The sequence below is a fragment of the Papio anubis genome, chromosome 15 (assembly GCF_008728515.1).
Source record: "Papio anubis isolate 15944 chromosome 15, Panubis1.0, whole genome shotgun sequence".
Taxonomy (NCBI): Eukaryota; Metazoa; Chordata; class Mammalia; order Primates; family Cercopithecidae; genus Papio; species Papio anubis.
The window spans coordinates 62,884,161-62,908,114 of record NC_044990.1 but is presented as its reverse complement, the minus strand read 5'-3'; positions in this window follow the sequence as shown (position 1 = coordinate 62,908,114).

Sequence of the window (23,954 nt, the reverse complement as noted above, 5' to 3'; positions counted from 1 at the left end):
AATGAAATCTTTTTAAGTAGGTGGCTGGGCTCTCTGTCTTTCTTTGAATAGAATATACTTTGGCCAAATTAGTGGGCTTGGAGGCAGCTGCCGGAGACCTGCCATTAGAGGTCTGGGCCAAGGTGTAGCCATCCCTTTACTTTTCTGCCGTGTTGTAGTCCCGCCCGGCCTGCTCAGAGGAAAGGTCGTTTATGGGAGTCAGGGTTGGCAGTGGGTTGACCGTTGTCCCCGGGACCAGCTTTCTAGCTTCTACCTGTATTCTCTCTACCGGCTCTTCCGTGTGTGACAAGATTGAGACTGCTGATATCATCCCAAGTGGGCTGGTGGGTTTAACATGACACTATCTAGTAAAGCTAGTAAATCTTTGGGGTTGTCTGAAAAGCCGAGGCACTCTCGTCTTCCAGTTATACAGATCACTGTTGGAGAATGGCCAATTACTGGAGCCTGGGGATTCCTGTGTCATCTGGGGGTCCTATTTCCCGAAGGGAGCCAAAGCCACCCGTGGAGTCAGGTGGCTGGGGAGACAGATCGCGAAGTGCGCCCTCGCGTCCGCCCGCCCGGCCCTTCCAAAGTTACCTTTCCTTTCCAGTGGGCTGAGTGCGGCGCTCCCCGCCCACCCTTGCTCCTTCCTCCCATCGGCTTCTCCCAATCTTTCAGGTTCACATCCCATCTTTTGGTGGCAGAGCTCAGAGATCTCTTCTTTAAGTCTCTATCATTCAGCACTCTCTCTCTCTCTGTCATCCTGTGTCCTTTCTCCTTCACCTCAGTCTCTTTCCTCTTTCTGTCTCTCTCTCTCTAACTCTCCATGCCGTTTCCTCCTCTTTCTCTTTCTGATTTCTTTTCTCCACTTTCTTTCTCTTACTCATTCTCTCCCTCTCCCCCAGTCTCACTTTCTTTCTCTTACTCATTCTCCTCTCCCCAGTCTCACTTTCTGTGTCTCTTCCTGTAAAGGAATAGGGGTTTGAATCTTTACAAAGGAAATCTGAGTCTGACTTATTAATGATATTTAGTCGCGATCGTGCTCTGGCAGCCTAGATCAGAGACAGCTACTACCCAAACCCCAAACGGCGCTCGGGCGGTTCCAGATGGGAGAACAGCTACTGCCTAAACATGGCACAAGGGGCAGTTCAGATCAGGAGCAGCTACTGCCCAAACCCAAACCGGCCTTCGGGGCAGTTCAGATCAGAGACCTTCTACCCAAACCCCAAACGCTCGGGGCAGTTCAGATCAAGAGACAGCTACTGCCCAAACCCCAAACGGCTCAGGCAGTTCAGATCAGGAACCCAGCTACTGCTGACCCCAAACTTGGCCTTCGGGGCAGTTCAGATCAGAGACAGCTACTGCCCAAACCGCAGACCCGGCCTTCGGGAACGGATTCAGATCAGAGACAGCTACTGCCCAAACCCCAGACCGGCCTTCGGGGCAGTTCAGATCAAGAGACAGCTACTGCCCAAACCCCAGACCCATTTTGAGGTGAGTTCAAGATCCAGAGACAGCTACTGCCCAAACCGCCCAGACCGGCGCCGGGGCAGTTCAGATCCAGAACCTTCACTGCCCAAACGCAAATGCTTCAGGCGTTCCAGATCAGAGACAGCTGCCCAAACCCCAGATTTGGCTGGGGCAGTTCAGATCAGAGACCTTCTGCCCAAACCCCAGACCGGCGCTTAGAGGCAGTTCAGATCAGGAGCAGCTACTGCCCAAACTGGGTGGCCTTCGGGGGCACAGTTCCAGATCAGAGACAACTAGATCCAGGCGAGGCCAGGGGCGTCTCCCACGGTCTCCACTGGCTGTCCTATAGCGTCCGCCAGGACTGTACCAGCCCAGTTCAGACCTCGCTGAGTCCACAGATTTCAGATTCAGAACAGACATACAGACACAGACAGACAAGCGAGGAGATGAGCGGCTCACCTATCAGTAGATCACGATCCTAGCAGATCCGTTGACGGGGGTATAGTGGGCTTAGAATCGGACGGAACCCCAGATGTGCCCAGACCCTCTGTTCCCCAAAGAAGACCACCAGAGTCCAGAGTCAAAGCCAGCGGCAAGGATCTTTATAATAAGTTGAACCTGGTCCTTCCATTACACAGCATACGAGAGGGCCCGAACAATCGAGTGCTTGCTTTATAGCCAGCGAAAGTTACAGGGAACAAAGGGAATTCTTTAGGTTCCGTGCTCAGTAAGGCTTGAGCGGCTGTCTCATATGGAGACCTTCCGGAGTGGTGTTTGTACTGGGCTCAGGAAGTTTGAGAGATATGTGGTAGGATAGGAGGATGGGATGTGTTTGTACTGGGCTTGTTTGTTTTGAGCCCAGGGCTGAGGAATGTGCCTGGCTCCTCTCACCCCATGAGACAAAGAATCTGAACAGCAGCCATTGAACCCCAGATCTTCCCTCTGACGTGATCTATCCAATTGAGAAGAAACTAGAAAAACAATTCCGGTGATATGAGAAAACAAGATTCTTTAACACCCCAAGATCACACTAGTTCACCATCAATTGATCCAAACCAAGAGGAAATATCTGCATTGCCAGTGAAAGAAAACAGAAGGTCAATTATTAAGCTACTCAAAGAGGGACCAGAGAAAGGTGAAAAACAACTTAAATAAATTAAAAAAAAAAAAAAAAAACAAGATATGGACAAAAAAAGTCCAGAAACAGATTGCATAAATAAAAACAATCACAACTTCTGGAAATGAAAGACACACTTAGAGAAATGCAAAATACACTGGAAAGTTTCAACAATACAGTCAGACAAGTAGAAGAAAGAACTTCAGAGCTCAAGGGCAAGGCTTTCAAATTAACCCAATCCAACAAAGACGAAAAAGAATTTAAAAAATGAACAAAGCCTCCAAGTTTGGAATTATGTAAAATGACCAAACCCAAAAATAATTGGTGTTCTCGGGGTAGAAGATAAATCTAACAGTTTGGAAAACTTATTTGATCAAATAATCAAGGAACACTTCCATGCCTTGCTAGAGAACTAGACATTCAAACATAAGAAGCTCAAAGAACACTCAGGGAATTTAACCACAAAAGGATCATCATCTAGGCAGGTAGCCATTATATTATCTAAAGGCAAGATGAAGGAAAGAATCTTAAGAACTGTAAGGCAAAAGCATCAGGTCACCTATAAAGGAAAACCTATCAGATTAACAACAGATTTCTCTAACCCTACAAGCTAGAAGGGATTGGGGTCCTATCTTTAGCTTCCTTAAACAGAACAATAATTAGCCAAGAATTTTGTATCCAGCAAAACTAAGTTTCATAAACAAAGGAAAGGTACAATCTTTTTCAGACAAATTAATGCTGAGAGAATTTACCACTACCAAGACAGCACTATAAGAACTGCTAAAAAGAATTTCAAATGTTAAAATAAAACCTCAAAGTACACCAAGGTAGAACCCCCTTAAAGCATAAATCTCACAGGGCCTATAAAGCAATAACACAACAAATAAAACAAAAACACATACCTGGTATTCAGGCAACAACTAACATGATGAATAGAATAGTAGCTCACATCTCAATACTAACGTTGAATGTAAATGGCCTAAATACAACACTTAAAAGATACAGAATGACAGAAAGGATAAGAATCCACCAACCCTGTATCTGGTGTCTTCAAGTGACTCATCTAACACATAAAAACTCACATTAACTTAAGGTAAAGGGGTGAAAAAGGTATTCCATGCAAATGCACACCAAAAGCCAGCAGGATTAGCTATTCAGATATAAGACAAAATAGACTTTTAAGCAAAAACAGTTAAAAAGACAAAGAAGGACATTATATAATGATAAGAGGACTAGACAAACAAGAAAATATCAAAACTCTAAATATATATGCACCTACTGGAGCTCCCAAATTTATAAAGCAAATGCTACTAGACCTAAGAAATGAGACAGACAGCAACACAATAATATCACAAATGTCATGGTCCTTGTTTGTGGAGAAGGCAAGTGCCAGGCACCTCCAGTCAGTCATCTTGAAGACTCCCTGTACTTGAGACCTGAATGTCATCATTTTCTTTATAGACACTAACATAGTGAGCAAAAGCAAGTTAAACAACTTCTAAAATTGTTTTCTATTGGTTTAAATGATTAGCCAAAACAAAACTAGTTCACATGGACTTGTAATGGACCACATACATCTTTTAGGTCTTGCTCTTAATGCTGCATTAAGACTTCTAAGTAGAAAAATAAAAGAAGGATCTTCCTTTGGATTAGTACTATGAAAACTGAGCAAAGTGAATGAGATACAAAAATCTATGAGGAAAGATATTTTTACTTGATTGCCATTTAAAAATTGCAATGTATTTTAATCTGCATAAAATAAATGGTGCCTATTATAAAAATATCATTTAGTATAATGCATAAAGTATATCCCTTCAGAGGTTTGCTTTATGGCAAAGAAAATGTGTTAAAAGTATGAGCCATAATTTTATAGTTGAGGCCAAGGATGCAAATAAAACAAAGGAGAAATAAAGACACAAAAAAATAGAACATCCAGTGCAAGCTCAAAAAAGGACATTGAAATATTATCTTAATTGCAAATATGCTAAAATGTCTTGTTTCATGTTAAAGTAATTATATCAAAATAAATACTTAAAAGTATTTTATTATTTTTTGTTATCATATTTTGGCTTTTTAACTACGATATATGCCTCCCCCTCATAATCTCTCATGATCTCCTGCCATACCCTCTTCTGCTTGTGGAGATCCTTAAATATGATGATGTCTCTAATGGACTTCTCTTTACCCAAGATAATTCCTAAATAGTGGACAAGTCTCATTTAAAACATCCTCCTACAAACATTCCTGAATGTCCCTGTACTAGGGCAGGTGCTAAACTAGGAATACCACGTATCCCTAATCATTCTGAACATTTCCTATGGTACCACTTAGAGAACTTTATTTTTAAAAGTTCATGAGTAATAGTCTTTTTTCCCCAGCAAGATGGTGCTTTCTTAAGCTTACTATTGCTCATGAGGAGAGTCAAGAAGTCACTCAGACACTTGGGACATCTCTACAGAGGCCTTGCAGAAAACTCAGGACTGGAAGAATCTATTGAAGAGGAGAAGCGAAACAGATTTTTGTCTACTAGTTCCTCCGATTTCCCATATGCCATTGATTCAAGTATGCTCATAGGGAGTTAACTCCCTCTGATCTGCGTTGCATGACCCCGCCCTTTCAGCAACTTTATATGAATTCTGAAGTAGTGGTAGGAGACAGGAGCAGTTTGCAGGGCTCTTTGGTAAGGGTTTGAGAGACAGGTATGGCCAACACATCTGAGGGAAACATGCAATGGGAAAGGTACAGAAAAGGGACTAAAGAACTAGCACCCTTTTCTAATCTGCAATTCTACATCACACAGACACCCTCAAAAATGTTTAATATATTGAACATTATTCCCATTTCTTATGTGTTAACAAGCACATAGCGATTAAATTTCTTACACAAGTTCATTAAAGCATTAACAAACATGGTGCTAGAACTCAGTGTTCCTTATACTACACCAATCTCATTTTTTTTTTCTAGTCTAAATATGGTGATGGTATAAGTTTTGGACAATTCATATTGAAACAAGAAGTGTCTGAAAATTTGATTTTGACCATCCCTATTAATTGATGGTTTATATAATTTGTTTTATTAGTAAGAAAAGAAGCATTCAATTTTGAGAAACTGTCAAAATAGATGTTTCTTCCTTGCAAAGCATACCTTTTGTTTAAAGGCAATTATCTAGTTTGGTGTTAAAAAAAAAAAAAACAACACAAAATCTTTCAAGCTACTGTGGCTTCCATAGTTATGAACATATAATGTTTCTGGGACAACCTTAGAATAACTCTTGGACACATGGGAAAGCTATTAAAAAATAAAATGCTCTTTAAGTTCTTCTGACTAAATGCTTATGAATCATTAAAACAGTTTTTTTTTTTTTCCCCAGAATGTAAAGGTGCCAGTTTTCCAATGAGGCACTAAAACCCCAGGATATTGGAGAAGACAAAAAACAGATTATTCAGTTACATAGGCAAAATTACTTTGATTTCAGATTACACAACACTGGATGAAGTACTAACGTGCCATAATAAAGCACACATAAAAAGCAAACATGTCACACAAACAAAATTCCATCCCAGTTCGAGTGAAATATACTACTACTATATTATTATAATATAATTATACATAGTCATAATGAACTTCTTAGAGTGCATAGAAACACAGACGACTAATTGAGAATTTGTTCAAAAAGAGAGTAGAGGAGTTTGCATTCTTCAAATATTTTATTTAAGAAGCAGCCTGGGCATGTGGGCCATGGGGAGGCTGAGGCGGGAGGATTGCTTGAGGCAAGGAGTTGGAGACCAACCTGAGCAACATAGTGAGACTCCATCTCTCAAAAATAAAAATAAAAAATAAAAAAAAGAGAAAAGATAAGGCTTCAGGTTCTATGAGTTCACAACAGATAAACGTGTCTTATTATTGCACTGCAAGCATCTGTTTTCTGAAAGAAGTTGAAGGAAGTTAGGATTACCAGAGGGTTTTCTCCCCTGATGTTAAAGATATTGGAATGAAGATATGGAAGGAATTGGCCAGCTGGGTTGCAAAGACGACCTAAAACCTTCTCATTAAAATGATCACTTCTGCTGATTTGGAATATGTCTGTAGAGATAAGTGGTAGGAGAATTTATTATTGTAGTGTGGCTACATCTCTTCACAGCGTTAGTGACCCCAGGGTCTTCGTTGCCTATCCACCCCAAATAATGCTGGTTTTGTTTATATTTCTGAAACTGTATAAAGATCCATGATAATTCCGTAAAAGAATGAGAAGAGTTAATCTCATATCCAACACCCTGCTCTCTTTGATATCAAGATATTTTCTAACGAGAAGGGTGCATTATTTGCCATGTATGCATGTAAGAAATGAAATATCTATTTTACTTCAAGATTTTTATGTGCATCATTTTGTGAATATTTTATAAGATTTGATCTCTTGTATGGAAGTAGAAAGCATTTTTTTACCTTCTTTGTTAATATGTACCGATTATAAGGCTTCTATTAAAGTAGAAAAAAATTAGATTCAGGTAGAAAATTATACTTATTCCCAGGGTATTTATTACTTTTTTATAAATCATAAATTCTATATAGATAGAAGAATGATTCTAATATTTAATATTAACTGTAATATGCAATTTTTTGTCTTGTCCTTTTTTGTCATATTATATCACGTTATGGGAGGAGGCAAATAAAAAAAAGTAAATAGTCACCTTAATTTCTTCTGAGAAGTCAGTACTGGCAGCAATCTTTTATCAATCAGTGCAAAGGGAATACTCTTTATTCACAAGCTTTATTAGAAATAGAGCCTCTCTATTAGAGCCAAAGACACTCAATCCTTAGTGTTCATTTGCAATGAAAGTCTTGTTTAGGTTTCAGAATACATGCAAAGGCATTATAAACTCATATATATATGTATATTTTTAAAAAGGTAAATGTAATAAAACAGCAGACTTGATTGCATTGGGATAATTTTTAGCTGCTTTTTGTTGTGGTCAAATATTCATAAAATAAAATTTGTCCTACTATGTGTGGCTTATTTTACTTCAAGGTTAATCTATATTATAGCATGTATCAGAATTTAATTCCTTTTTAAGGCCGAATAATATTTCATTGTATACTCACACTAACAAAATACAGTTAAGTTGAACATTTAACTTTCTCACACGTTTTGGCTATTGTGAATAATATTGCTGTAAAAATGGGTACACAATATCTGAGTTCCTGCTTTCAATTATTTCAAGTAAAATTGGTGGATTATATAATAATACTATTTTTTAGGGACTGCATAACTGATTAGAAATTACCTGATTTTACATTATTGGGTAATTTTATTGTCAGTTACTATTCCTAAATTTTTGACTATATGGTAGAATACTTAAAATCAAATCATGTATTTCTTTGTTAAAAGAAAAGTGAAATTTCCATTGCTAATATGTATGAATACATGACCAAATTGGGCAAACTATTACCAGTATCTGCTAACTTTATAATTATATAATGAAAATGATTAATAATTAGCTCTCAAAATGTGGATAGTGGTAGATATTTGTGGTACTCCAGTAGGGGCGTAAATCAACTCTTCGCCTAAATCCAGTGTGAATGTGGAGACTGATGCAAATGTTCATTGAAGTTTATTATTCAAGAAAAGAGACTTTCTGGGGCATGCAAGACTGGTACAGAAGCCAGTGTGGAACAACTCGAGCAAGTGGGTGAGGGTTGGCTTGGAGTTCTTTTCCTTAGTAGGGGGTAGATTTGTGAACATGTTCCAGCTTTTGGGTTATGGATTATGTGGCTTGTATTTCCACTGCTGCCAAGGGACCTGTGGCCGTTTTTATCAACTTGCCCTGATAAGTGCTAGAGGGAAAGAGATGGAAATGGGGCCGAATAGCTTCCAGCACTCAAACATCAAACATGGAGTCAGACTCTTTATTGCTGTAGAAAGTGTGATTAGAATTTAAAGCACTTAATTTTACTAGTCCTAAAATTCACTGGCTATGTGATGTTAAAATAGCCAATTAACCTACCTAATTGCTCTAATACCTGAGAGGGTTTTAAGAAGATGTTTTGAATTACAGATATTAAAATCTTTTGAAGTACTACAACAGTTGATTCTAAGTAGTCTGTGCCCTAGAATTCCCATGCTTAAGCATTAGAGATGCAGTCTCATGCTATTGTCACGTTTAGACTTGTGAGACTGCCTAAATTCAGCACACACTTTGTACTTGAATCTGTAATCTTGACCACCATATATAGCTTCTTTGTTTCCCAGTTCCATATGTATAAAATCAGAGTATTAAGACCATATTTCACAATTCCTTATTGTGAGGATTAAATCAACCCATGTATTTAAAACATTTTTTAAAAGTATCTAGCATATACAGATACTAAACAACTTAAGTGTTAGACAGTTATTTGTAGAGAAACGAATGAGAAAAAACAAAACAAAGTTGCTATGGTTCACATATGTGATGCCTCCAAATGGTCAAATTAGATTCCCAGTTTTGGAGGTGGGGCCCAGTGGCAGGTGTTTGGGTCAAAGAGGCGGATCCCTCACGAATGGCGTGGTGTTTTCCTCAGGGTCATTAGTGGACTTTTACTCTATTCATTTCCCCATAGATTTGGTCGTTTTTTTTTTTTTTTTTTTTTAAAGAGTCTGGTATCTCTTTCCCTTCTCTCTTCCTTCTGCTCTCTCACCTTGTGATCACTGGACATCCCAGCTCTGCTTCATGTTCTGCCATGAGCAAAAGGATCCTGAAGCCCTCACCAGAAGCAGATGCTGGAGCCATGCTTCTTGTACAGCCTGAAGAATTGTGAGTCACATAAAATTCTTTTCTTTGTAAATCACCCAGCCTCAGGTATTCTTTTATAGCAACATGAGTAGACCGAGCAGAAAATGTCCTAATTTATGAAGATATCTTTTGGGGGAAAAAGTAAATATTTGCATTTATATTTGTAGTTTCTCAGAGGAGCATTTTCTTTAGTCCAATTTCTTATTAGTATCTTCTCAAAATTACATAATTCACTTAAAGTAATTTAATTCAGTATAAAAATTAAGAAATTTGACTGGGTGTGGTGGCTCATGCCTGTAATCCCAGCACTTTGGGAGACCAAGGCGGGTGGATCACCTGAAGTCAGGAGTTCAAGACCAGCCTGGCCAACATGGTGAAATCCCCTCTCAACTAAAAATACAAAAATTAGCTGGATGTGGTGGCACATGTCCGTAGTCCCAGCTACTCAGGAGGCTGAGGCTAGAGAATTCCTTGAACCTGGGAGGTGGAGGTTGCAGTGAGCCAAGATGGTACCACTGCACTCTAACCTGGGTGACAAAGCGACACTCAGTCTCAAAAATAAATAAATAATTAATTAAAAACTTTATATGGCACCTTAGAGCATCTTTCATATTCCTTTTAGAAATAGTCATCAAAGTGATACTGTTGGCTCTTCTCATAAATATCATTTATTATTCCACCCTCTGTTGTTCTAAAGTTGACTGCAGGTTCTTTAAACTTAGCAAATCTCTGTCAAAGTAATAATTACAAGCAAACCAAATGCTTCAGTAGCAATTTTAACACATGAGAGTCCTGGGCCCACTTTCTAAAATGTGAATAACAGGGATTTGTCTTGGAGTTTATATTCATCTCTATCATAACTAGCTAAATCACTCCAGTGTCAATGAGACAATGTTCTGGCTCTCGTTTCAAAACACATATATGAATTTTCACATTGTAGCAGTCAACATAGAGATATCTCTCCAAGCTTAGAATTTTGCCCTTGGGGGATGATTTTGACTGTGTATCAATGACTCTCTTTCCTTGTATTGGTATTTACATATCTCTAAGGAGAATTTTTGCTTGAGTTCCAGAGTACAAAGGAGGAAAAGCAGAGCTCTGAGCACTCAAAGGGCATATATAAGTTTGGATCTTAGAATTACAATTGCAGACCGATTACCTCTTGAGCTAATGAAAATCCTTCCTGACAGACATTATGTGATGCATGATGTCTCTGTTTACTATCGTTCAAAGTTTCTTGTTCCATTTTCTATAAAAATCCTACTACAATAAAGTTGTAATCTTGAAGCGATCCCATTGCTCCTCATCTTTAGACTGATGTAATCTAGAAAAGTCAGTTAGAAACCTGTTGAGACTTCAGTTCTCACATAAGCATGCAGTTAGAATTTTGATTGAAAGTAAACATGTTTATAGGCAGAATGGAGGAGTTCTAATTATTTTACAGAAAATTCAGATGTTTCTATAGGAATCAGAATAAAACTGTAGCAATAAGAAATGCTGACGGTGAACAGTCATGTATTCACTCAACTATGGCCAATTCTACACCTATTGGGTGCTATCCCAGAGTAGCCAGCCAGGGCCATACTTCTGCTCTTATGATACATGATCCTAAGCAGAGATTTGAAAAATTAGGAAGGGTTCAAAACTGTAAGTAGTGTAACTGTTAAATGTTGTGTATAAATACATTTCAGAAACATACGTTTGTATATTGCCACATTAACTCTGAAGCATTTTTAAATATTGAGCAGAATACTTAAGAGATGGGAATTTATAATATTCTCAAAGCTCTTAGAATCAGAGGGTGACTAAAGATTGGTAAGAAAAACACCAAATATAATAATGCTTACATATTCAGTCATGAGAATGGTCTACCCTTAGTGGCAAAATACCTATTTATAATTATTTTATATTTTCCTATGGTGTTTCTGACTCTTCAGAAATGAGGGCTACAAAAGGGTCACCCAGAGAACATTCCAAAAAGGTTGATTCTGAAGCTGATTTGTAGAGTGCATTAGTAAACTTCGATATATGGATCAGGGATTTTAAAATTAACCTAAGAGATTATGATGGTCATTCAGATTAGGAATTACAAGCAGAAAAAAGCATACTATATTGAAGTCAAATCTATAAAACATAGGATGTGTGGTTTCCAAAGAATTGTAACATGAAGTCTTTTATTATCAGTGCAACCTAAGGCATTTCAAAAGATCAAATATGAGATAACACGGTTATATATCTATCAGATTTACTTCTTTCATCCAACACATGGGAAATGTATAGGAATTAGATATGTGGTTGGGCATATTTACCTGGTCATGACTTTTCCATTTCTACCTATTAGGAAGAGCAAATAAAAATCATTGGGTAGTAAGCTAACATGAATAGTATCTGAATTTCTCTTGGACCACGTTTGTGTGTGCATGTGTGTATATACACCGAGTTAATCTTTCCTCATTATTTAGGAAATCTAGGGATAAAATTATTTACAAGAAATATAAATAGTAGGACCTCTGAATGCCAACCTAAAATCTTCTTTGTAAGTGACGAGTTAACATATGTTAAAATTAAGAGAACAAAACTTATATTTTCAAGAGTATAAAGAAATTTAAATTGTATTTTAATTTATATAGCAAAAATTGTCAAGGTTTTTGTTTGCTGAAATTGGACAGAAAATAATTAGAGATTCAGCATTAAAATAAGAAATTAATTTTTTGAGAAATATCCATATTGTCTTCCATAATGGCTGTACCGATTTACATTCCCACCAACAGTGTGTGGGGATTCCCTTTTCTCCACATCCCTATGAACACTTGTTATCTTTTATCTTTATGATGTTAGTCATTCTAACAGCTGTGATGTGATCTCATTGTGGTTTTGACTTGCATTTCCCTAATTAATGATACTGAGCACCTTTCTATATGCCCGTTGACCATTGGCATGTCATCTTTGGAGAAATGTCTATTCAGGCTTATACTCTTCTTTTTAGTGGGTTATGTGTATTCTTTGCTATTGAGTGGGTTGATTTCCTTACATATTTTGGACATTAACCCCTTAACAGATGTATGGTTTGCAAATATTTTGGCAAAAGCACAGAAAGTTTCAGTTAGATTATAAGTTCTGAAAAATCTCATGTATAGCATATATATTTGAAATTTGCTGATAGCATAGACTTTAAGTGTTCTCACCATACACATGAAAATGGTAATGCTAACAGGTGATGTATATGTTCTTTAGCTTGATTGTGGTAATTACTTCATAATGTGTATGTATATGACATTATCACATTGTACACCTTAAATAGACACAAATTTTGACAAGTGTTCCTCAATGAAGCTTGAAGTAATGCAAATTAAAGTTACTTTTGAGGATATTATGATAGGGAGTTGTCTGATGAAAAAAATTGTGAAGGTAATATGAGCTCAGACTCATAATGAAAGTGCCTCCAAAAATTATTTATAAAGGAGCTGAGTATAATAATGTTTAACAATTTTAAAGGGGGTTAAGGAAAAAAATAACCAAAAGAATGCAAATGTAAGACATCGTATTTAAAGATGGAGGTGCAGGAGAACTCAGGATGGTATGAAGGCTTGGAATCTGCATGATTAGGATCATGTTTGTTTGTTTTTTGTTTTTTTTTTTTGTTTTTTTTTAAATAATTTTCCAAGCCAGTTAGTTTCACTTTCATCAATTGTAATTATTGAAGATTGTTCCTTTTTTTCTTGATTAGCTGTTAAAAATATTTGTAAAAGGCAACCACCTCTTAGACTAGCACTAGTACCACATTTGTAGTCATAGCTACTCGAAGAAGCAAAATGTGAGAATCTCTACCAAAATTTTCAGCTAAGGATAACAGAGTTGCAGAGTAACAGACACACAGCTGGAATAATGAATATCAATAAATAAGTGGTGATAACAATACTGCCAACACTTACTGAGTGATTACTGTGTACCCTCATTATTCAGTTTCATATTTATGGTGGCATTTAATCCTTGTATACACAGAACATTTAAATAAGGATAATATGATTATTCTTTATTTTAGAGGAGGTCTAAAATTTAGAAGGATTAAGTAATTTTTCTGGGTTTAAAAATTTCCTAAGAGGCCAGGCCAAGATATAAACAGAGGCAGCCTAACCACAGATCTGCTCATTAGCTACTAAGAGATAAACCACAAGAAAGGCGTAGAATGAAGGGCTCCTGTTATGCTAGGCAAAGTCCACAGTTTTGAAAATCTTCTCATTGGTCTCCAAGATATGCACAAATGTGTTACTTACATTATATACAGATAGAATGGTCATCAAAACAAGGTAATTTTTAATGTATATTACATGGTTTTTCCAAAATCTGCTTTAAAGTACAATAAATAAGCCATGCTATGTTTTTCCATCGGGGGCGGGGGGCGGGGTACTTAGTCTCAAATTTATAGCATACTGTTACATCTCAAAATAATTCTTTTGAGAATTATTAGAGAACTCAACACCATCCTTCTAAATTTGCACGTACTTAACATCTATGTTATCTCAAGAGAAGCACTGACTCCATAACAGCTAGCATTTCAGGACATTTGTATTACGCAAGTCTCACCTATGTCATTGGTGGGGGAAGCTGTAAGAATCTGTGTATACTTTTAGGAGTGTTATACCCACATGCACATCAACAACTTATCATTCATGCAGGGAAGGTTGTGAGCATCAATTTTTTGCATGGTAGTTTGGATAGGCAGTCCCATTTTTCAGTATTTTCACGTCTTTCCTTTCTGGTTACATAGTAGAAGTGCAATTCCCTACTTCCTTTAAGTGAAATATGGTATTGTTACTTTCTTTGTGCAATGAAACACGAAAGGGCATAAGCTATGTTGCACCTGAGCAGATACCTTGAATAGTTGGTGCATGACTTGCCATGTTCTCTATTCATAGTCCATGATTCTGAACTAAGGATAAGCCACATAACACATGGTGGAGGCGCCATCATCTTGAGTTCTTGATAGAGTACACTGTAGAGAGAGCTGCTACTTATTTTGTTTGATTGCTTTAAAAATAAATTGTTTCTGTTTTTTTGTTTTGTTTTTGTTTTTGAGACAGAGTCTCTCTCTGTCTTCCAGGCTGGAGTGCAGTGGTAGCATCTCAGCTCGCTGCAACCTCCACCTCCCGGATTCAAGCGATTCTCCTGCCTCCGCCTCCTGAGTAGCTGGGATTACAGGCGCCCGCCACCATGCCGGGCTAATTTTTGTACTTTTAGTAGAGATGGGGTTTCACCATGATAGCCAGGCTGGTCTCGAATTCCTAACCTCAAGTGATCCTCCTGCCTCAACCTCCCAAAGTGCTGGGATTATAGGCATGAGTCACCGTGCCTGGACTGTTGTTTTGTTTTTTAAGATACTGAGCTTGTTTAAGTAGATTTTATGCAGTATAACTTTATCTAACTTGACTGATAAAGCAGTCTTTCAAATATTTAAAAATAATTATATCTTAATTTTCTATTCTCTAGCTTAAATAATTCCATTATCTTTAACATTACCTTGTTTGAAATACTGTCCAAACTGATCATATTTTCTATTTTAGTGGTAATAAAACCTTTTAAATACCAAATATTCCTGGTTAGTTTACACCAAATATGTTTGAAATATTCCTCCTTGGATTTCTAATGACTACTTACAGGCCATATTTAAATTTGATGCATTTCATTTGTGAACACATTTTCATGGAGGTAAAGGCAATCCATAAAATGGGACTGACAAGAAAGGTGACATTTTCCTGGTTAATGTACATAAACTCAACTGTAAATTATTGTTGTATAGATTTTAGGGGTTACTCATTTAATCAGTAAATGAACTAATCTGGAACAAGCAAAAACATGAACTATTTGAAACTTTGAGTATTTTTTCCATAATAACATCTTGTTTTACACTATTCAGCTTGAGCCATCACTACTAATAGAAAATATGTTAAATATTAAGAGGGTCATAAAGGAGCCAAGTTAATGGGATCACAGATGAAACATCATTGAACAAGTGAAACAGACTAGACTCCTTCTCAACTCGTTTCATGATACTCAAAACATTAAAGTACCTCCTTGACTTTTTAGAAAAATATATAAAGTCTTTAGCAATTGAAAAAGTGATCCCTAGTTGTGCTTTCTAGTTTGCCAATTTTAATGAACTATGAAGCTCTAAAGGGACAACATGAATTCCACTGGGATGACTGAACAAAATTAGTCTCCATTTTAGACTTAGATATGGCACAAATGAAATAAAAGATACTGCAGAAAAATAGAAAGACTTCATCATGATTTAAATAAAGTATGCAATCAAGAATATAGTCTACATTTTATTAGAAATATGCAGATGAGACAAAATAATCTCTGCAGGCCGCTCAAACATAAAATTCTGTAAATGTAGACTCATGTATCTACACATATTCTCCAATCAATTTCCAAGGCATTTGGAGTGAAAATGTGGAACTCTAACCAACAAATTCAAACAGCAGAATTTTACTGGTTTTGTTTCTGAAGGCAGATATGGCTTAGAGAGTCAATTTGTTTTCTACGAATATAGCACAGAAGGAAAATATGCTGATTGGTTGTGTTTTGGTCATACAACAAAGGAATTTCAAACTTTTTTTTTTTTTTTTTTTTTTTTTTTAAGACAGAGTCTTGCTCTGTCACCCCAGCTGGAGTGCAGTGTGGTGCAATCTCAGCTCACTGCAACCTCCGCCTTCTGGGTTCAAGTGATTCTCCTCTCTTAGCCTCCTGAGTAGCTGGGACTACAGGTGCACACCACCATGCCTGGCTAATTTTTGTATTTGTAGTAGAGATGGCGTTTCACCATATTGGTCAGGCTAGTCTCAAACTCCTGGCGTCAGATGATCCACCTGCCTCGGCATCCCAAATTGCTGGAATTACAGGCGTGAGCCATCGTGCCCAGGCTCAAAGTTTTTTTTTTTTTTGTTTTTTTTTTTCCCCAAAAATAGTGTACCCTTCGGGTATCTCACAAAGGAGAATGAGCTGGACACATCAAAACCCCTTGCCCAAAAATGGTGGCACTAGCTTTAGTCTTCTTCTGCAAACACAGTTAATCCTCACTTTGTATGAGAGGAGGTAAAATCAAATAATTTCCAATAGAATAGAATTGTAGCCTAGCACACTGTTCAATAAATATAGCTAAGTATCCTAGTTTACTATTTTTCGATTTTTCCTTTTGCCTTTCTGTGGGGAAACATCTTTGTATCTTATAAAGTGAAAAAAAATTGTAGAAATTATTCTTTTATACTACCTGACTCTAGATTTAAGTGCACAGGCAATACCAACATATTTCTATCTTCTGTCATGGGGACAGGAGGGCAGAGCATAAAGAGAAAGAAAGATTTTTCATAAAAGTAATATCATTTTTTACTTAATGGAGTTTATATATATTACAAAGTAACATTTCCGCTACATCCACATGTAAATTCCCATGCTATATAAATTATGCTGGCATAATTCCATTGCTGAACATCTGCCCAAGTGACAGGGTAAAATCTCCTTTACCAGATGGTTAAACTTTTTTGATAATAGCGTTCAGTCTATTTTCCTAAAATTATTAAGAAAAAGAGGTAGGTCAGTATATTGATTCAAATATGCAAAAAGAACAGAGGACTAATTCAGGGAATCATTGTGATTTCATTTTTTTTCTAGATAGTAATGAGGATAAATGACAGTGAAAATGATAGTGATTTTACATCTCTACCTAAATCAGTGTATTTTTAAACATTTTATTTTAATTTGGGAATTTAAGGAATCTAGTTGTAATACTCATTTCCTGATAGGCATAAGTAATTTTCTGTTTTCATCTATTCCTTAAATTTAGGAAGTTTTAGAATTATGGCAGTAATACTAGCCAGCTGACCAAAGTGTATGGTCAAAAAGGGTATTTTAGCTTATGTGTCTCAAATAAGTCTGCAAAAATAAAACAGCAAATCATAAGGGAATACAATTACTTTTCAGAACATCTGTCTTGGGCTAATAAGTTACACAAATGTAGCTAAACACGTACCATCCGTGAAGGAGTCTGTCCAGCACAATTAGCAATACCGCATTTAATAAACACCTAGTAGGTTTGGTAATTTCTCCTTGCAGTCATATCTAAAAAGCTTGCCAAACTGCTATAGTTTTAAGATTCTAATTTGTCCTCATTTTCTGTAGTGTGGATAATTATTTCTGCTTATAATATGAAGTTTTTGGTCATTTATCTTGTTGGAAAAATAGCTATTTATTCACAAACAGATGTTAGCACAAGGCTAGTGTATACTGAATGACATACTTATTACTTTAATAAATAATAAGACATGCCAAGTAGAGTCTTATGCTGCTTGTGCAATGTCATACAAAAGAAAAGTAACAACAGAAATGTACATAATATGGGAAATATTTACTTATTAGGAATAACTCCTCCCAAAATGCTCTGAATGGTTTTATAATTCTTGATTTATATTAATTTTAAGCAATGTAATTCTTATCTATTTTTAAATATTAAATAAGAAACATGACAAAATCTAAACTAAATCTTAATTTTGCAAAGCATTGTTTTATCTCTATGCTTTTCTTCTGAATAGATTACAAATGGAAGAAACAAATTTATATGCCACAATTTTGCAGGCATAGTAGGAATATCTGCATCTGAATTTATAATATTTTGACCAAAACTCAAGACTATTACCAATATAAACAAATTGCATTCATGAAGTAGTTTTTAAACATTTTATTTTGAAGTAATTTTAAACACACAGAATATTTGCAAAAAACAATACTGAGAGGTCACGTACACCCTTTACTCATCTTCTCCTAATGTTAAAAATATTCAAAACCATGGTACAATGATCAAGACCAGGAAATTAACACTTAGGTACAATAATATTAACTCAACAGACTTTATTTGAATTTCACAAGTTTTTCCTCCAATGACCTTTTTAATGTTCCAGGATCCCATTCAGAAGCCCATGTTACACTTAGTTCTAATTTCTCCTTAGTTTCCTGCAATTTTTAACGTTTATTATTCTCTCCTTATCCTCCATGATTCTCTCTGATATTTTTGTTGATTTCTGGGCCGTTATTTTGTAGAATGTTTCTCAATGTGGGTTTGCCTGTTATTTTCCCAAAATTTGATTAATATTATGCATTTTTGGCAAGACTTCATGTTGTCATTCTCATATATTCTATTGGACATTCAAGATATCCATATGCCTTATTACTTATGGTGTTCCTTGATAACTTGGTTCAGCTGACATCTTTCGGTTTTCTCTAAGTTGCTTTTTAAATTTTGTAACCTATAAACATCTTCAGAGAAGTATTTGAGATTACTGTAATATCCCCTTTCTCCCCAAATTTTACTCATTAGTTTTAGCATTTTTTGATTGATTTTGCCTGGAATAATTATACTGTGGTGTTTCCTTAAATAACTTATCATTTCTTGAATTTCTTCTACATGTTAATTTAAATTTTTTGAAGAAGAAGGATCCCTTCTTTTCTTATATATTTATTGATTAAATTACTTATATCTATATGTACTCATAATTGTTTATTATACGTTATGATCCAATACTATTTTTTTTGTTCAAATTGTCCAGGTTATGGCCATTGAACACTGATTCAGGTAGGCAGATCTTTTTTTGACCTGAGTCTGTCATTTACTCATTAAGTTCTTTATTTCTTAAATCCACAAAAACATTTCAAGTTCATTGTATATTTTTAGGTAGTTTTTATTCTTCCAAAATTAATAGAAAAAGAAATCACCTATTCGATATTATTCTTGGTCAATACAAAAATGACATAACAGAAATTTCACTTTTAGATATGTCATGGTAACCAGAAATGGTTAACATCCATGAGATTAAGTAATGAATAATTCAAGGAGAGTCAAGTACAGTCGTCAAAAAATACTTGAAGAGTGAAAAGAGAAAGTAGATATTAAGCTAAACCAGTATTATTTGGTGGTTTATTCTTTTATAAGGTCACATGCTCATTAATTCATTTCCATAAACACATATGAATTGCCCATTATATATATATATATATATATATATATATATATATATATATATATATTTTTTTTTTTTTTTGAGACGGAGTCTCGCTCTGTCGCCCGGGCTGGAGTGCAGTGGCCGGATCTCAGCTCACTGCAAGCTCCGCCTCCCGGGTTCACGCCATTCTCCGGCCTCAGCCTCCCGAGTAGCTGGGACTACAGACGCCCGCCACCTCGCCCGGCTAGTTTTTTGTATTTCTTAATAGAGACGGGGTTTCACCATGTTAGCCAGGATGGTCTCGATCTCCTGACCTCGTGATCCGCCCGTCTCGGCCTCCCAAAGTGCTGGGATTACAGGCTTGAGCCACCGCGCCCGGCCTGCCCATTATATTTAACACACTGAACTTGATATAGTAAAAGCCATTTTTCCTCAGAAAGTTTACAATCATTTTCAGGATGATAACTGTGTATGTATATGTTCATCAGTCATTCAGTATCTATTAAAAGAGTTGTCATGTTAATTGTGGGGACCCCAAAGGGAATAAGAAATGTGTAAATTCATATATATACATACACACACATATATATGCATATGTATATATTCTTTTTTTTTTTTTTTTTGCGACAGGGTATTACTCTTTCGCCCAGCTGGAGAATAATGGTGCCATATCTGGGCTTGCTGCAATCTCCACCTCCCAGGTTAAAGTGATTCTCCTGCCTCAGCCTCCCAGGTAGCTGGGATTACAGGTGTGAGCCACGATGCCTGGCTAATTTTTGTATTTTTTGGTAGAGACAGAGTTTCACCATGTTGACCAGGCTGATCTCAAACTCCTAAGTTCAAGTGATCCGTCCACCTCAGCCTCCCAAAATGTTGGGATTACAGGCATGAAGCACCATACCTACCGTTAAACTCATAATTTTAATAACATGGTATTACTGACAGAAATATAATCATGATATTATGTGACACAAATAATCGTCAAGTACACCTAATGAAACAGGAATGACTGTTTTTAAAAAGCAGCCTACAGTTAGTGCTATAAGAAAACTATAAAATGATATGGGAGTTCAGAAAAAGTAGAGCACCTCTTCAATTGGGAGGAGTCAGGGAAGGCAATTTACACAAATAACCATTATAAATATTGGTACAATTCCTTCTCAATACGGTGGCTACTGGTAGGTATTGAGAGAATGGTAGGCAATGATAAGAAGTTAACAGATTTTGTAGGCAGGTCATATCCACATCAGGCTAAAAGATCAGACTGAAACTATAGTACAGATGATTCTTAAAATCAAGCTGTGACATATGATTTAGTTGGTAGGCAACAAAAAAATACTGAATGTTTTTCAGCACTAAGTGATACGATTAAAGTTTATTTTACAGATAGTTGCACTGATGTGAGAAATTGATTGTCTAAATGTTGGGGATTCTACCAAGACGTCAAAATTAATTATGGTAAATATCTCCCTTGTTTATTCAATTAAGAATGATTTCATGATCATCCACGGAATGCTAAAAACTAAAATAATGAATAAGACTTCATTTGTATCCTCAAGGAATTTAGTGTAAGAGCCATAAAGTAAACACATGGTTTTAATCATACAGGCATGCTAAGAATTCTGTACTCTGCCATAATAAACACAAAGCAAGAATGCCTGACCCAGATGGAAAGGAGATTAAGAGTAGGACATTGACTCTGAATCTCAAGAATTGCTAGTAGTTTTGAAGTTGCAGGCACCATACAGGAAAAATATATTCTCTTAGAAGCAGCAGGCTGGGAGAAGACCACAAGGTAAGCAGGTTATGACATCTGAGAAATTTCCAATTTGCTTTCTATGACTAGAGTTTAGGAGACAAGGGGATAAGAAATGAATGTTAAGGTTAGCAAAGCCAAAAACAGTGTTATCTTCAGAAGTATATAATGTTTTTTCTTACGGACTATTTAAAACACGTTTTTAAGGGAATCCGTTGGGATCCACTAGGGAATAGGGGGACAGGAAAAAGTTAGGATCCCTTATTCCTGTGCCACTTGGATCATACTGTGTCTGGAATTGGTGGGTTCTTGCTCTTGCTCACTTCAAGAATGAAGCCACGGACCCTCAGGACCCTCACAATGAGTGTTGCAGTTCTTAAAGATGATGTGTCTGGAGTTTCTTCTTACTGGTGGGTTCGTGATCTCACTGGCTTCAAGAGTGAAGCTACAGACCTTCACAGTGAGTGTTACAGCTCCAAAGGCAGCGTGGACCCAAAGAGTGAGCAGCAGCAAGATTCATTGTAAAGAACAAAAGAACAAAGCTTCCACAGCATACACAAAGACTGCAAGAGGTTGCTGCTGCTGGCTGGGGCAGCCTGCTTTTATTCCTTTATCTGGCCCCACCCACATCCTGCTGATTGGTCCATTATACACAGAACTCATTGGCCCATTTTAGAGAGAGCTGATTGGTCCATTTTGACAGGGTGCTGATTGGTGCATTTACAAACCTTGAGCTAGACACAAAAGTTCTCCAAGTCCCCACTAGATTAGCTAGACACAGAGCACTGATTGGTGTGTTTACAAACCTTGAACTAGACACAGGGTGCTGATTGGTGCGTTTACAAGCCTTGAGCTAGACACAGAGTACTGACTGGTGCATTCACAATTCTCCAGCTAGACATACAAGTTCTCCAAGTCCCCACCAGATTAGCTAGATACAGAGTGCTGATTGGTGCATTTACAATCCTCCAGGTAGGGGTAACTGTTCTCCAAGTCCCCACCGACTCAAGAGCCCAGCTGGCTTCCCCTAGTGGATACCACACAGAGCCATCCACACTCCTCAGCCCTTGGGCGGTAGATGGGACGAGGTGCAACGAAGCAGGGGGCGGGGCCCCTCGGGGAGGCTCGGGCCAGGCAGGCCACGTGGTAGCCCACTGGGCTGTGGGCTCAGGCATGGCTGTCTGCAGGTCCAGAGCCTTGCCCCACTGGAAGCTGGGAGGCGGCTGAGGCCCAGTGAGAATTGGAGCGCAGGTGCTGGCTGGCGGGCAGTGTTGGGGGACCTGGAGAACCCTCAGCAGTTGCTGGCCTGGGTGCTAAGCCCCTCACTGCCTGGGGCCTGCGGTGCTTGCCTGCTGCTCCGAGGAGCCCGCGCCCACCCAGAAGTGGTGCTGGCCTGCATTGCTGTGCGCAGCCCCAGTTCCCATCTGCGCCTCTCCCTCCAAACCTCCCAGCAAGCAGAGGGAGCCGGCTCTGGCCTCGGCCAGCCCAGAGAGGGGCTCTCACAGTGCAGTGTCAGGCTGAAGGGCTCCTCAAGCGCAGCCAGAGTGGAAGCCGAGGCCGAGGAGGCACCCAGAGCGTATGAAGGCTGCTAGCACGTTGTCACCTCTCAATACTTGGTTTCTAAATTTATTTTACAACTAAAGCATAAAATTTTGTTTGCAGAACTTATTTTACGACAGAAAAAAATAGTTTTTAAATTACTGTGCAATAATGAAAAGCTATGAGGAACAAGAATAAGAACAGAGTAAAATAATTGATAGAGCTGTTGGCACTTGAACCCTTAACACCTGGAACATCTCTTTCTTCTATCAAACTAGTAAAAATGAAAAAAGTGATAATGTTGGCTTGGAAATAATGAATAGAGCAATATTGTATACTTCTGGAAAAAATATATACAGGTATTCCTCGGTATTCAGAAGAGATTGCTTCCAGGGTCCCCTTAAATGACAAAATCTACACCTACTGAAGTCCTAGAGTCGACCCTGCAGAACCTGCACGTATGAAAAGTTGACCCTCCATATACACAGGTCTCCAATGCCACAAGTACTGTATTTTTGATCTGGTTTGTTTGAAAACAAAAATCCGTATCTAAGCACATATGTACAGTTCAAACCCGTGATTTTCAAGAGTCAACTGCATATTATCAAAAGCACTCTGAAAAGCAGAGCAACATTGGTACAAGATCATTAACGTGCCTAAAATTTGACACAGTAATTCTACATTTAAATGTTTATTCTCAAGTAAATATTAGAAATGTGAGCAAGTCTTGCACTGCATATGTTTGCTACAATCTATTCAAAATATGAAAAGGTCAACCTGAAATTCAAACCATAGGAGTCCAGTTAAATATACGGTGGTACATAAATACAATACTATGCAACCATTAAAGGAGGCATTACATTTTTAATAACATGAAACACTGCTGTCATTATTGACACTTCTGCACTTATACTACATTATTAAGAGATGTTCCTGAGCAACATAGAGCACCCTCGCTTCTACGTCCGCCATTGACTTTTCCCTTATAAAGGTTTTATTTCCTTCACCCTCTGTGCTGTCACATATTAGATTATTTACCGTTTACTGCCTGACTCACACACACTAACATGTGAGCTCCGTGAGAGCGGCAAATTTGTTTTGTCAGTGAAACATGCTTGATTTCAAGAACAATGCTTGGCACATTCTAAAAGCTAAATAAACATTTTTGGAATGAATAAATAGTGCATAATTGTATATGCTTAGATATCAATTATGCAAAAACATCTATACAACACTAAAACACCCAAAATGCAATAAATTGATAATGCCAGAATTTTGGAATTTTGAGCATTTCTATTCATAAAATGATATTTACCTAGATATAAGAAAATTTT